General features: G+C 41.9%; 1 long non-coding RNA gene across 1 annotated transcript; it reads left to right on the top strand.

The window, feature by feature from the left end:
* The first annotated feature begins 2,201 nt into the window (after window positions 1–2,201).
* Window positions 2,202–5,431, top strand: LOC106601778 (uncharacterized). The gene is made up of 4 exons (XR_014391702.1): window positions 2,202–2,568; window positions 2,771–3,037; window positions 3,242–3,348; window positions 4,192–5,431. It is a non-coding gene; the product is annotated as an uncharacterized LOC106601778 (long non-coding RNA).
* Window positions 5,432–15,581: the final 10,150 nt, after the last annotated feature.

The following is a 15,581-nucleotide window of genomic DNA, read 5'->3' as shown; positions in this document are numbered from 1 at the left end:
AATTCCCTTATCAATTAAGCTAAGGTTGTTATCAGTGTTCCCTTTTCTCCTGAACACTTTACTCAACCAATAGAGTAACTATTAATGAAAACCAGTAAGACTTCATGTTTGGTTTCTCAGTTTCACAAGTGATATATTTTATTAGTTTTTTTCAATACAACCTGGTTCTTTCAGAAGAGGTTGTTTGCTTCTTAACTCTCTTTCAGGGCTTGAGTTCAACAGGTTGCTTCCATATAAGGTGAACTTCCACCCTCCGGCAGCAGAATATCTGTACTTTAAATGGGTCATGCTGTATTCCAGCTGCTCGAGGCTGGCTCTTCTTCTGCTGCTGATGATTTTTCTTCTTCTGATTTTTTGTTTTACGACCGGCAGAGTCCTGCTGGGGGACTGGAGGAGTCATTAGGTCACCAGGACTTGGGCCAATCATGCCAACCCCTCCATGGAGTCATCCAATGGTTGTGAATCCTGTGACCTTGCCTTGTCCAAAAACATTCGTTACCCCAACCCCCAATAGTCTCTTCATGACTACGGAAAATAAATAGAAACTCAACTTGCAACAATTTCAAAGTTTGTACTGACTTACAGTTCATATAAGGAAATCAGACAATTTAAATAAATAAATGAGGCCCTAATCTATGGATTTCACATGACTGGTCAAAGACACCTTAAAAAAAAGGTAGGAATTTATATTTTATGAACGTGTTTTTAAAAGGTTGGAATAAACCTTTACATTTACTTGGTTTCCTCTTGTAAAAGCATGCTGTCACAGTATCCAACGAAGGTGGCGCCCCTCCTCGGTCGGGCGGTGCTCGGCGGTCGTCGTCGCCGGCCTATTAGCTGCCACCGATCTATGTTTCTGTGTCTTTTGGTTTTGTCTGTCTATCCCGCACCTGTTTCGTGTCTGTCATTAGTGGGGGGTTATTTAGTGTCTATTTTCAGTTTGGGTTCTCGTGCGGGATTGTTTATTGTCCACTCAGGACAGGTGTGTGTGTGTGTGTGTGTGTGTGTGTGTGTGTGTGTGTGTGTGTGTGTGTGTGTGTGTGTGTGTGTGTGTGTGTGTGTGTGTGTGTGTGTGTGTGTGTGTGTGTGTGTGTGTGTGTGTGTGTGTTGTTTCCTGTTTTGCTGGCCTGTGTCAGATTTATTGCCGGGCTGCGCCTTTTCCCCCGTGTTTTATTTTGGGAATGTGTTTTCCCTGGCGGACTTTATTAAGCGCCCTGTGCCTTTTGGCTATTGTGTTTTGTTCCCGTGGCATTAAAACACTGTTGCTCCGGCCCTCTGTGTCCTGCGCCTGATTCCGCATCTCCACTGGTCCTAGAATTCCGTGACACATGCTTACTACAAGTTTAGACAGCTGGCCTTAGACTAGTTTACCAATCGAGCTTTAGCTGACATGGGCTAATTGAGTGACTGCTGATGCACAACCAAATTTCTAAATTGCACCTTGTGTACCACAGATGATGTATTAGGTGTTTGGTTGATAATGCACAGCAGTGTACCAGTAGTGGATCCAGAGACCCCCCTCCCCCCCCTTCCTTCCAAAGGCTTTACACTTTTAGAGGTTATTAATGTTTAGATTTTACGAGAGGAAACCAAGGGAATGTAAATGTTTATTCCAACCTTTTAAAAACACATTCATAAAATATAAATACTGTATATAGACCTAGTAGATATAGATCAGCTGCCTGTCTGCCCAAACGTTTGGTCAGGGAAGGATTATTGTCATTACGTTAGTGATTCTTCACCAACAGTGTTTGCTTGAAGCACTTCACTCTACTGTGGCATTTCTAAATGAACTACTTCATAACTATACACCTTGGGCTGTTTGGGAGGGTGCACCATTCTAGAACATTTAGATAGAAAGTGTGGAACAGGCATGGTTCTCAGTCATAAACAGTAGGGCATCATGTGAGCTGCTCTATACATTGCATTTCTATATGGAACATCGCCCCTCCCCACTTAGTAGACCCCTGTTCAAACCCTTACTATCCTACAAGTTCTCCCTTAAAGTACATAAGTTCAGAATGTGGATAGGAGCTCTTCTCCAGCAATTCCAAGTTTGAGCATTCCTCCCCCTGGCCTGCCTTTTCCAACACAAACAGCCTATTTATAGACTTTGACTCATTGGTCATGTGCTGCACTACAGCACCACCACTGTTCTGAGCCATCTGGGAAACTTTTCTAACTGCGTCAAGAGTATAAGAGCTCAGCTCAGAGAGGACATTTGCTGAGAACCCAGAGTTGGGCTACAAGACATTGTAGGCTACCAAGAGTTGAAATGGGTCTTCCAGCCTTGGGTCTGATACCGTTTTTGGGGCCCCTTGCGTTTCCGGTAGCTTTGGGAACAGCCGCAGTAGGGGGGTTTATATTGATTAAGGCGATTCATAAGAAACCTTCGTATCATCCAGGAAGTCCCAAAATAACACGTTTCGTGACGGTAAAGTCAAATAAAGCTTCTGGAAATGAACCCACTAGAAATGCTGCCAGCAAGAAGACAGAAGGACAGCGTAGCAGTGATGAAACTACGATCATAATTGCTTACGGCCTTGGATTTGTTGACACTTACAAAAAGTAGGTCTATAATATTTACATATTTCTATCAAGTCTGCTTTACCCACTGAGTACAATGGGCCTTTTTATTCATGAGAGCATGGATAGGCCTACCCTAGGCCATTATTTTCATGATATAATTCCTATTACATTGTATAATTCCATTTGAATTGACACAAGAATGATGTTAGCCTACTGATACTTCCTTTTCTATCCTCATTAGTGTTAAAAAAGGTAGACCATCTAAGTTTGGTCCGGGTAATGATCGCATAGCAGAGGCAGACCATATTCCACCATTGGCTTCTCTGAGGATAGCCCGAAACCATGAACGACTGGATCGTCTCCTACAAGTGAATCCAAGGCTTCATGAGATGATCATGAGCCTTGATTATGACCCAACTGGACAGAACCTGTTAACTATGAGAGTTCTTTACCAGGATCACAGAGATGCTCTGACCACTGGAAACAGCAGGGAATCTCAAGTATCCAGGTGAATGCTTTAGAGTAGGCAACACCTTGTGTATGGTTTAGCAGATATGAAGGAAAAGACATTGTCCAGTTATGGCAGAATAGCAAAATGGCCACCATGATGATGATGATGTGTGACGTTGTACATGGCACCGTAGTTATCCACCGCCATCAAAACATAGGTGTAGTCGTCACCTTTTCTGTTATCATGTTTTCTGTGTTCTAGTCGTCTGCTGGCAGAGACAATCCTAGACGGAGATGCTGCACTTATGCTGAGGAAGGCTTTTATCATGGGTCATCCTATATCTTCCCGGCAGCTTAGAGAAGACGCAGGTAAAAACAGTGATTATTTTCCTGTTCCCTTATCTTACAGTAGATACTGTAGATCTTTAGCGTCTCTTACAAAAGTAACAATTTCACAACGTTTGTCTTAGTCGCTGAGTTTGCTTGTATGTTGTATTAGGAGTATTTTACAAAAAAACTAAGATATGCATACTGTAACGGCCGTCGTTGAAGAGTAGACCAAGGCGCAGCGTGATTAGTGCTCATCATGAATATATTAAAGATAGAACACTTTAACAAAAAAAAACAAGAAACCGACAGCCAAACAGTTCTGTCAGGTACTAAACCGAAATTAACTACCCACAAACCCCAAAGGAAAACAGGCTGCCTAAGTATGACTCCCAATCAGCGACAACGATGTACAGCTGTCCCTGATTGAGACCCATACCAGGTCAAAACAAAGAAATACAAAGCATAGAAAAAAGGACATAGAATGCCCACCCAAATCACACCCTGACCAAACCTAAATAGAGACATAAAAAAGGCTCTCTCAGGGCAGGGCGTGACACATACAGTATATTTCTCACCAGTCCACCATTGATACGGTCTCAGAATATCATCATTTTGAATAATGGAGCATCAGAGCCAGACTAATAGAAAACGTGTTTAGTTCCCAGAATACTGTTATCAACACTTGCTCTTGCTTTCAGGCGACTTGAAGCTAAATGCCTTGAATGTGTGGGACAATTTGGGACTTAATCAAAAATGGACTAATGAAATTTTTTATTTTTTTTTACATAAAAATAAATAAATAAAAATACATAATTGCTTTGTGAGTAAAATACCACTTTAAAGTTCAAATTTTCCCTATTTGAAACTATGTACTTATTCTAGGATTGGCCGCACCATATACCGATGGTAACATTGACATGTCTGATGAAGGAACAAGGCGCTACTACAGAGGTGGCTACATTGAGCTGGTCAAAGCATACCACAAGAAGGGGATAATCAACAAGAATCAAGCAAAAAAGCTCATTTCATGGGTGGAAAGAGACATGCACCTGGACCGGGATACCCAAGAGTATGAGGAGATCCTTGATTACATTAAACGGAATTTTCATTTTTTCCGGTGGTAGAAATGACAAACAAACTCAGACAATACAGAGTAAATACAGATTGTGTACTCTAACAGGAGTTCCCAAGTTAAAAACGTTTCTATGATATGCAAATTATGGAATACAGTATTGTTGGAATCTACCTTGAAATATACTTATTCATGTTACCATTCTAAAACTCATTGATAACTTTACATATGTAAGGGATGCATATGTTGGGGTCAAGGAAGGGTAGATAGGGACTTTTGGAAAGTTACTGAGTGTAGAAAGTTCATATTCTGTTCCATGTTTCTAAGGAGGGAGGCGAAGGGCCATAGTTAGTCTCTGATAAGGCAGGCCAGCTGCGGAACTAGGGAGGAGCGAGGAATGCGTCTCGAGGTCAAGTCAACAGATGAAGTGAGAAGAAACCTCTGGGAGGCAGGCCAGAGAGACCCACCACATCGACTCTCCTACTACAGTCCTATCTCACACATACACTTCCACGCATAAAGGTTTTAGTATCAGGCAGGGATATGACTACACCAGTGAGAGGAACCAATTAAGTTCCTGCCTAGCAACAGAGATGTATTGGCTGTCAAGATGTGTAAGGACATGACCCCACATATTAGAAGGTTATAAATATATGTGCTTGTGTAATCATGCCTTGTCTTTGCAGCTGTATGATCCAGTGGGTGAGTAAACTTGGTTTGAGCATTTTGTAGTCGTCCGTTTGAGTTTTTACTCCGTTTGTTCAGAAACTAACAGTATAAATATCATAATGAGGAGTATCATTTATTGCTGATAATTGTTGCAAAGTTTTTTTGGCCTACCTTATAGTCGGTGCCTGGTTGGTTATGTTCAGCAGTGTACTAGTAGTAGATCCTGTCTGCCTGTTGCATTGGTAAATGTACAGCCTATAGATTCTCTGCAAAATGTTTAGATTTCCTGATTCTCTGCATTTATTGTAACATTATGCAGTATCCACTAGCTCAATGTATGGAAAACCCTTTATTAAAAGATCAGCTATTTTGGAAGCAGCAGACAGTGAGTGGACATTACTTTCTTATTTGTATTAGATCTTCTGTTTGTCCTGTGTAAAGCTTAGCTGTGTGTAAAACCCTCTACTTTCATAGATCCTTCGTCTACCTGAAGAGTGCAGTAGCAGGTTTCCACCTGTTGGTGGTGCTGTCCTCTTTGATAATACAACTCTGAGGCCCTGGTAGATAATTGTGATTTTGTCCATAATTCCATATAAATATGTTAACCATTTGGCAGATGAAATATAGCCCTCTTACATGAGAGGAAGTCTTCTTTTTTACTTCTGTTCTGTCAAGCAATAGCCACATATTTATGCAACTACTGTAGGAAACGTCTCAGCCTAGGAGTATAGGAGCATCACTAGAGGTGTGATTTCGTCTCCCGCCAGTGGAATGTTTTGTGCTTTCAAGTAGCTACAGTGCCTTCAGAAAGTATTCCTACCCCTTGACTTATTCTACATTTTGGTGTTTTACAGCCTGAATTAAAAATGTATTAAATAGATTTTTTTCTCTCTCATCCATTTACACACAATACCCCATAATGACAAAGTGAAAACGTGTTTTTAGACATTTTTGTTCATTTATTGAAAATGAAATAGAAATATCTCATTTACATAAGTATTTACACCCCTGAGTCAATACATGTTAGAATCACCTTTGAATGCTGTGAGTCTTTCTGGGTAAGTCTCTAAGAGCTTTGCACACCTAGATTATTCAATATTTGCACATTATTCTATTAAGCTCTGTCAAGTTGGTTGTTGATCATTGCTAGACAGCCATTTTCAAGTCTTGCCATATATCCAAGATGACACCTTTTAAATATTATTTAAAAAACTGTAACTAGGCCACTCAGGAAAATGTAATGGCATCTTGATAAGCACGGGGGACCAGTACGGACCAGTACAGAATTTTTTTTAAATTATGAAATGTATGCATTCACTACTGTAGTCGCTCTGGATAAGAGTGTCTGCTAAATGACTAAAATGTAAATGTAAATGTAACTGCAGTGTATATTTGGCCTTGTGTTTAAGTTATTGTCCTGCTGAAAAGTGAATTTGTCTCCCAGTGTCTGTTGGAAAGCAGACTGAAAAATATGTTACTTTTCTTAGCTCTATTCCGTTTCTTTTTATCCAAAAAAAAACTCTCTAGTCCTTGCCGATGACAAGCATACCTATAACATGATGCAGCCATCCCCATACTTGAAAATATGAACAGTGGTACTCAGTGATGTGTTGTGTTTTCCCCTAATTTCTTTGGCATATTTTTTGTAGTATTACTTTAGTGCCTTATTGCAAACAGGATGTATGTTTTGGGAAAAAAAATTCTGTACAGGTTTCCTGTATTGTGCCATCTGGTTTGCTTACAGTTTTCTCAATTGTTTACACACAAATACTGGTACTTGAGACACAATGACCACAACATGTTGCTAAACTACAAGCACAATTCCTGCTTTACACTCAAATTGCAGTTCTAAAACACACTTTTTTCAAAACACTACACACAATTCTTTGCATTTGGCACAATCGTCATGCAGAAAATCTCTTGTTTTCACAATGAACACACTGCCATTCAAATATGCACACTGACTCATCACATGGGCAAACACCCGTCACACAGTTTTACAATTAGCTATCAGAGCTTTAGCATAAAAGGGCAACAGGTGAGCTCTTCGGTTTTGGAGCAATGGATGCTAACATTGGAAACAGAGGCAGAGCCAGAGGAGTGAGAGTAAGAGGAGGAGGACGGCAAGGACAAGGACGAGGACGAGGAAGGCCAAGGACTGTAATCTCTGATGAGATCCGAGCCACTTTGGTTGATCATGTGGTCAACCATGGTCTAACAATGAGGGAGGCTGGGCAAAGAGTACAGCCAAATTTGAGCAGGTACACTGTAGCATCCATCATCCGGACATTCCGAAATGAGAATAGGTAAGAAATATACTCTCACTAGAAAATTGCAGTACTGCATATCAATACAGTACTCAATGAGTACAGTAGTACAGTATTGCCTGTGGACTGTTCTGTAGGACTGTAAAAATAAAGTATGTTTCAAGTATTTGGGAAATGTATTCCTACTTTGTATTTACAGTATTTTACTTTTTGTTTGGCAGAACTGAAAGATTACCAACACAAGGTGGTCGGGAATGTGTTCCTGACTCCTGAACAGGAAACTGAAATCATGAACATGGTCCTAGAAAATAACGCCATAACATTACGGCAAATACAAAGAAAAATAATAGAAAACACTGAGATATTTCAAAATATTGATAGGGTAAGCTTATCAACACTGGACCGTGTCTTGCGCAGAAATAATCTCAGGATGAAGCAGGTCTACAGGGTGCCATTTGAACGCAATTCAGAAAGAGTCAAAGAATTGCGATATAACTATGTGCAAGTGAGTCCTATACAATCCCACAATTGATGCATACTCTCAACAAGAATATATACATATTTCAGTATTGTAATCATAATGATTGTGCTTCACAATAGTGACCACTGTCGTGTCTTTGGGGTACCATTAAACTGAAGACATGTTTATCAATTAACTCCCTGTAATTATTATCACGCGATCAAACTGATTCATCGTTTAATTGTAATTAACTAGGAGATCGGGGCACCAAGGAAAATATTCAGATTACAAAGTTATAATTTTCCTAATATAACTTTCCTATATTATAACATATATTATATTCTATTGTAGTATAGGCCGATTATCTTCTGGTTTAAATGGTGTATTTTACCTCGCGTCCAGTCTCATTCCAAACGTCGTAAATTGTTGTATCTGCACGAACCCAGTCTTTACTAAGAGTCATCCATACATCAATTGTCTTAAAATCATTTATTTACTAAACTAAGTAATTCACAGAAAGTATACAAACAGTAATTATCATCACAAAGAATTGGTAGAGTAATGTGCCCTAGTGGCTAACAGGCATGGCTGGTCTGTTAGACAATGGGTCATAAAAAGTTCAGCTGAGGAGGTACACAGAGTTCATTAATATTGACAATTGAACGCTCACTCATTCGGGAACAATTGCAATCAATATATATTTACGCTCAGTGTGTCGTCGGGATCCTTGTTGGAGCGTCGTTCTGTTGGAGAGTTTTTTCCGCGTTCTCTCTCTCTCTCTCTCTCTCTCTCTCTCTCGGTTAGAATGGATCTTTCAAAGCGACATTCATTAATGTCGTTATAGAATGGATGTTTCGTTGGTCTTCGCGTTCAATGATATAATTTCTAGCTGCAGACTATTAATTCATATCAAAGACTTGTTCTTATTCTGTCGGTATCAATAGTCTAAAAGTTAACCACGTGGTATGGTTCACTTTCAGTAGAGTACTTGGATGGTCAAACCTATTGGCCAACTCGCAATGGAGTGGAGGCCTGGTCTGAAGAAAGAAGATCAGGGTATAGTTTTATAGTGAACATGTCACATGACGCCTGGTCCTGTCTGTGTCCCTGGGGGCGTGCCGATGACTGAGTTAAGCTTGGTACAGAAATACAATTCTATCACATTAACATCAGTACATAGCATATCAATGTATTACAAATAGCTTTATCCTTATTAATACATTCTATACAACCATGTGGATGCAAGTCTCAAGGCTGAGGCTATTATATAAACCGTTTTATGGTAATATGGCTATATTGTCTCTTCTGAGTATCACAAAATTGTACCAAGCGGACCAGTTCGTAGCTGGATTCTTCACCAATCTTTCATACCTTCTCCAGAACACAAATGTCGCTTGGCTCCCCAATTCTGTGAGTTGGAAGAATTTCCTGTGTCTCTCTATGGGCCATGTGGCAAGAGATTCTCCTGGAATTGTACCACTCCTTCACACAGGGACTGGGTGGGGGAAGGTAGGTTGGGGGGTGGTGCAAGGGGGGAGGGGGTCAACTGTCCTCCCTGTACTCAAAGAGGCCAACATCATGACACCACTCCATGTCTATTTCTGATATTGTCATGTGTGTTTCAGAGAGTCCTTGAGCTAGAGGTGGCTGCAGTGGAGCACCAGTTCATCTTCATTGATGAGGTTGGATTCAACCTCACAAAAAGACGAAAGAGGAAAAGGAATATCATCGGCCAGCGTGCCATTGTTCAAGTCCCTGGCCAGTGCGGAGGGAACATCACAATGTGTGCAGCGATTACCCACCCGTCATCCATCATAATGCTACCCTTGGCCCCTACAACACCGCCCATCTGATCACATTCCTGGACGCCCTACACAACACACTCATTCCACCAGATCAGGTAGCTGGCCCAGAGCAGCTCAGGTACGTTGTCATTTGGGACAAGGTAAGTTTCCACAGGGCTGCTCTGGTTCGTAACTGGTTCACTGCCCACCCACGCTTTTTAGTTGTTTATCTCCCTCCATATTCTCCAGTCCTCAATCCTATTGAGAAATGTTTTTCTGCCTGGAGATGGCAAGTGTATGACCGAAATCCACAAACGCGTATACCTCTTCTCCAAGCTATGGAAGACGCATGTGGAGATATAGCAGCTGATGCTTTTCATGGCTGGAATCGCCATGCTCGGCGATATTTCCCCCGCTGCTTGGCCAGGGAAAACATTGCTTGTGATGTGGATGAGGTGCTGTGGCCAGACCGCAACAGAAGAGAGGATGCAGCATAGTTTTAATTTTATTTTAATTTTTAATTTTTTTACTGTAACTGTATACATTAAATTCTTCTGTTTTGTATGTAGACCACTGTATGTGCAACTTTCTGTTGGTTGGGAATGGGATGTACACTGTGTACATTGTTTTTGTGGGAAAAATAAAATATATTTGTTACCGTGTATTTGTGTGTTCTGAGTATAAAAACAATATTCTGAAATATTTTACAACACACTTATGTATGTACTGTCTGAAGTAATGGCAACACTGAACCAAAAAAAGGCCTAAGTCATTATGATGAATGGAGAAGAAGTGTTTTCCATTCATCATAGTGTTTTACATTGAGCACATCAGTGTTCAACTGGTTCTTATAAATGTCTATTCATATGATGGTTTGTGTGTGTCATGTGAAAACAAAATACCATTTTGATAAGAAATAACATTGTTTTGAATGTAAAGTTTCATTTTGCTGGAGAATTGAGGGGTTTTGCCCATTGTGTGTGTTTTTTGATTTGTGTGTAGAGTTCTGAGAATATGAGGCATACTTTCAGAAAATGTGTGTAAACAATCGAGGAAAACTGTAATATAAGGAATTAGAAATTATTTATACTTTTGATACTAAGTACATTTTAGCAATTACATTTACTTTTGATATTGAAGTATATTTAAAACCAAATACTTTGACTTTTACTCAAGTCATATTTTACTGGGTAACTTTCACTTTTACTTGAGTCATTTTTTATTACGGTATCTTTACTTTTACTCAAGTAGGACAATTGGGTACTTTTTCTACCACTAGGTAGTTACCATATGGCCCCCAATACATTTTTTTTTTTTTAAAGTCATTTAAAATTAAAGTTAAAAAAACATAGTTACAATAAACCATGTCTAAACCACCTTCAATTTGTCCTCTAGTGTGACATTAAAATGTATGTTAATATTAAGGTTTAATGATTCCCAAATTATTTTTACTCATTATTTAGTTACTTCTGTCTTTAAATCTGTAATCAAATTCTGGCAATTTAAATGAAAAACATATATTTTCCTTGTATAATGATAACGAAGTGCCTCGCTATTACATTTTGGGTAAGATTCACAGTAATTTCACTAAATCTGATAAAAAGCAATTATCTTACTTGTGTATTATTATAATGTTACCTGCCTCATGCTCAACAATTATTTTTACATTTTGTCCAAGACGACACCTTTTTTCTTTTCATTTATTGGTGTCACCCCAATGGACAATTGTAACAATGTATGCTGAGAGTCAGGAAGCAAGTTCAAGGAGTGAATATATACTGCTCAAAAAAATAAAGGGAACACTTAAACAACACATCCTAGATCTGAATGAAAGAAATAATCTTATTAAATACTTTTTTCTTTACATAGTTGAATGTGCTGACAACAAAATCACACAAAAAGAATCAGTGGAAATCCAATTTATCAACCCATGGAGGTCTGGATTTGGAGTCACACTCAAAATTAAAGTGGAAAACCACACTACAGGCTGATCCAACTTTGATGTAATGTCCTTAAAACAAGTCAAAATGAGGCTCCGTAGTGTGTGTGGCCTCCAAGTGCCTGTATGACCTCCCTACAACGCCTGGGCATGCTCCTGATGAGGTGGCGGATGGTCTCCTGAGGGATCTCCTCCCAGACCTGGACTAAAGCATCCGCCAACTCCTGGACAGTCTGTGGTGCAACGTGGCGTTGGTGGATGGAGCGAGACATGATGTCCCAGATGTGCTCAATTGGACTCAGGTCTGGGGAACGGGCGGGCCAGTCCATAGCATCAATGCCTTCCTCTTGCAGGAACTGCTGACACACTCCAGCCACATGAGGTCTAGCATTGTCTTGCATTAGGAGGAACCCAGGGCCAACCGCACCAGCATATGGTCTCACAAGGGGTCTGAGGATCTCATCTCGGTACCTAATGGCAGTCAGGCTACCTCTGGCGAGCACATGGAGGGCTGTGCGGCCCCCCAAAGAAATGCCACCCCACACCATGACTGACCCACCGCCAAACGGGTCATGCTGGAGGATGCTGCAGGCAGCAGAACGTTCTCCACGGCGTCTCCAGACTCTGTCACGTCTGTCAGGTGCTCAGTGTGAACCTGCTTTCATCTGTGAAGAGCACAGGGCGCCAGTGGCGAATTTGCCAATCTTGGTGTTCTCTGGCAAATGCCAAACGTCCTGCACGGTGTTGGGCTGTAAGCACAACCCCCACCTGTGGACGTCGGGCCCTCATACCACCCTCATGGAGTCTGTTTCTGACCGTTTGAGCAGACACATGCACATTTGTGGCCTGCTGGAGGTCATTTTGCAGGGCTCTGGCAGTGCTCCTCCTGCTCCTCCTTGCACAAAGGCGGAGGTAGCAGTCCTGCTGCTGGGTTGTTGCCCTCCTACGGCCTCCTCCACGTCTCCTGATGTACTGGCCTGTCTCCTGGTAGCGCCTCCATGCTCTGCACACTACGCTGACAGGCACAGCAAACCTTCTTGCCATAGCTCCTATTGATGTGCCATCCTGGATGAGCTGCTCTACCTGAGCCACTTGTGTGGGTTGTAGACTCCGTCTCATGCTACCACTAGAGTGAAAGCACCGCCAGCATTCAAAAGTGACCAAAACATCAGCCGGGAAGCATAGGAACTGAGAAGTGGTCTGTGGTCCCCACCTGCAGAACCACTCCTTTATTGGGGGTGTCTTGCTAATTGCCTATAATTTCCACCTGTTGTCTATTCCATTTATAAAGGGCAGGTAATCAAGGAAGTGATGGAGTCCAGCTGAGTGTCATAATGCACGCAACAATGGTGACAGGTGTGCGTCCTAACGAGCAGCCTGGTGACCTAGAGGCTGGCGAGGGGGGATACGTGACAGTACCCCCTCCCCGGCGCGTTTGACTCCAGCCGCAGGACGCCAACCACAGGGATGATCCCGTAGATCCGGAGCGGACCGGTAGCCTTCGCTGAAGCGCAGAAACCTGACAAACAGTCTGAGGAGTGAGAGCCTGATGAGCTGGCTGAGACCTCCCCGGTTGCCATGGTTGAGGCACGGGAACCTGTTCACCAAGCTTAGTTATGGGAGCCTATCGAACCCACTGAGGCATGGGAGCCTACAAACCGGCTAAATGAACAAAACAAGAAACACAAACAGCGCACCGACATGAAACAGAAGTAATGACGCCTGGGGAAGAAACCAAAGGGAGTGACATATAAAGGACAGGTTATCAAGGAGGTGATAGAGTCCAGGTGAGTGTCATTATGCGCGTAACGCTGGTGACAGGTGTGCGCCCTAACAAGCAGCCTGGTGACCTAGAGGCCGGAGAGGGAGCACACGTGACAACAATACACATCAGGCAGTCATTGTACTGTTAAAACATAATTAAGGAAACTTTCAGACGTTTCTGACCACTGTAAAAATGCTTGTAACATCAGTAATGGATCCTCGTTAAAGGATTTAAAGCGTATTCATTCCAATTACAGGGCCTTGAAAGACTTCTGTCTTGTTATTTTTCGTCACTACCTACCCGAGTCAGGAGGGGTAATTTGCATGCCTGCTGCCTTCCTTGGATGTGGTAGCCGTTTCTCAGGTTCCCTCTCCGGAATCAAACCCTGATTCCCCCGTTACCCGTGGTCACCAAGGTAGGCACAGAAACTACCATCGATAGGGCAGACATTAGAATGAGACGCCAGTGGCACAAAGCTTCACCAAAAGCGTCCAGGGCACCCGAGAGCACCCTGTATGGGTTTTGGGTCTGATAAATGCATGTGTCCCTGAAGGTCAACACTTGTTGGCATATCTTATCTATAGGATTACCACAGCTAATGTATCCAAGTAACATTGGGGCGATCAATGGAACCACAACTGATTGAATGAGCCATTCAAAGTTTCACTGTACCAACAGTGTGTACTAAGACTTGCATGGCTTAATCTTTGGGACAAGAATATGACAGGATCAACCAGGTAGAGCAGGGGGGAAACAGTCTCCAAAAGAGGCACAGCTGATGGGGGGCCTCCCAGGGTGGATCACGTGGATCATGGTCAGGAGGAGTGAAACTGGTAGGACAGACAGAGAGGGACCAACAGGATGGATGGTCTAATGCAGGGAGCGACAACCAGGAATGCAAATAGTCCGGGTAGCCATTTGATTAGCTGTTCAGGAGTCTTATGGCTTGGGGGTAGAAGCTGTTAAGGAGCCTCTTGGACCTAGACTTGGTGCTCCGGTACCGCTTGCCGTGCAGTAGCAGAGAGAACAGTCTATGACTAGGTTGGCTGGAGCCTTTGACAATTTTTAGGGCCTTCCTCTGACACCACCTGGTATAGAGGTCCTGGATGACAGGAAACTTGGCCCCAGTGATGTACTGGGCCGTACGCACTACCCTCTCTAGTGCCTTGCGGTCGGAGGCCGAGCATACCAGGCAGTGATGCTACCAGTCAGGATGCTCTCGATGGTGCAGCTGTATAACTTTTTGAGGATCTGAATTGTGTTACACCAAGTGAATTGTGTTACACAAAGTGAATTGTGTTACACCAAGTGAATTGTGTTACACCAAGTGGATTGTGTAACACCAAGTGAATTGTGTTACAAGTGGACATTGCTTTTAGGGACAAAATATAATCAATCAGAACTATTTGGAAATATGGACTATTGTTTCTTGAAATAAACCTATGTGCTATAACTTAAAGAGTGAGGGGAATTTGATTCATTATTTTAATTAATTTACTGAAGTTCAAAGTTCCACTACCTTACATGGTTTAGTTTAGTTTATTAATTCGACCATTTAAAAAAACAAGCACACATAAAACTTAAAAGCCATACATGCGCATGAATAAAATCATGGAGGATAACACACAATACAGTCTGGGACTTATTTCCATTGTGGTCCTCTTGAGACAAGATGGCTAGACAAGATCAAACACAGTATGGCAGTGAAATAATAAAACAAAAACATAGAAGAAGAACATCTATTTCATCATTCCTTGTTACATCATAGGGGTTATTCATATTGGCACGACCTACACAATTTAGGTCTGGATCCCAAAATAATTGCTTCAGTTTTCCCTAAGTGCAGAGATAGCTTATTATGTCCAAGCCATTTGCTAATGTTAGTAAGCTCTGTGCTAAGTATGCTCTCCGACATAGTTTTACTTTGTGAGACACCAGAAGTGTAGAGTCATCCGCATAAAGAAAAAGATGGCAAGAACAAGCATCTTTCATATCATTAATATACAATAAAAACAGCAGAGGCCCAAGCACGCTCCCCTGTGGAACGCCACAACTCATTGGTTTTCCCTGAGACAGTGAACCATTAACCTCTACTACTTGCTCCCTTCCTGATAAATAGGACTACCCAGCCTAGAAGGATATTGCTTAACCCCAGTGCCTCCAGTTTGGAGATTAGGAGACAGTGGTTAACTGTATCAAAGGCCTTCTGTAGGTCAGGCAGTACCATTCCACACAGATTTCCCTCATCAATCTCTTTCCTGATGAAGTCAGTCAAGTAAAGTAGACATGAATCAGTGGAGTATGTTTTTCTAAAAC

This window comes from Salmo salar, chromosome 03, assembly GCF_965601325.2.
Source record: "Salmo salar chromosome 03, fSalSal1, whole genome shotgun sequence".
NCBI classification, from domain to species: domain Eukaryota; kingdom Metazoa; phylum Chordata; class Actinopteri; order Salmoniformes; family Salmonidae; genus Salmo; species Salmo salar.
This window is presented reverse-complemented; position numbering and strand designations above follow the sequence as displayed.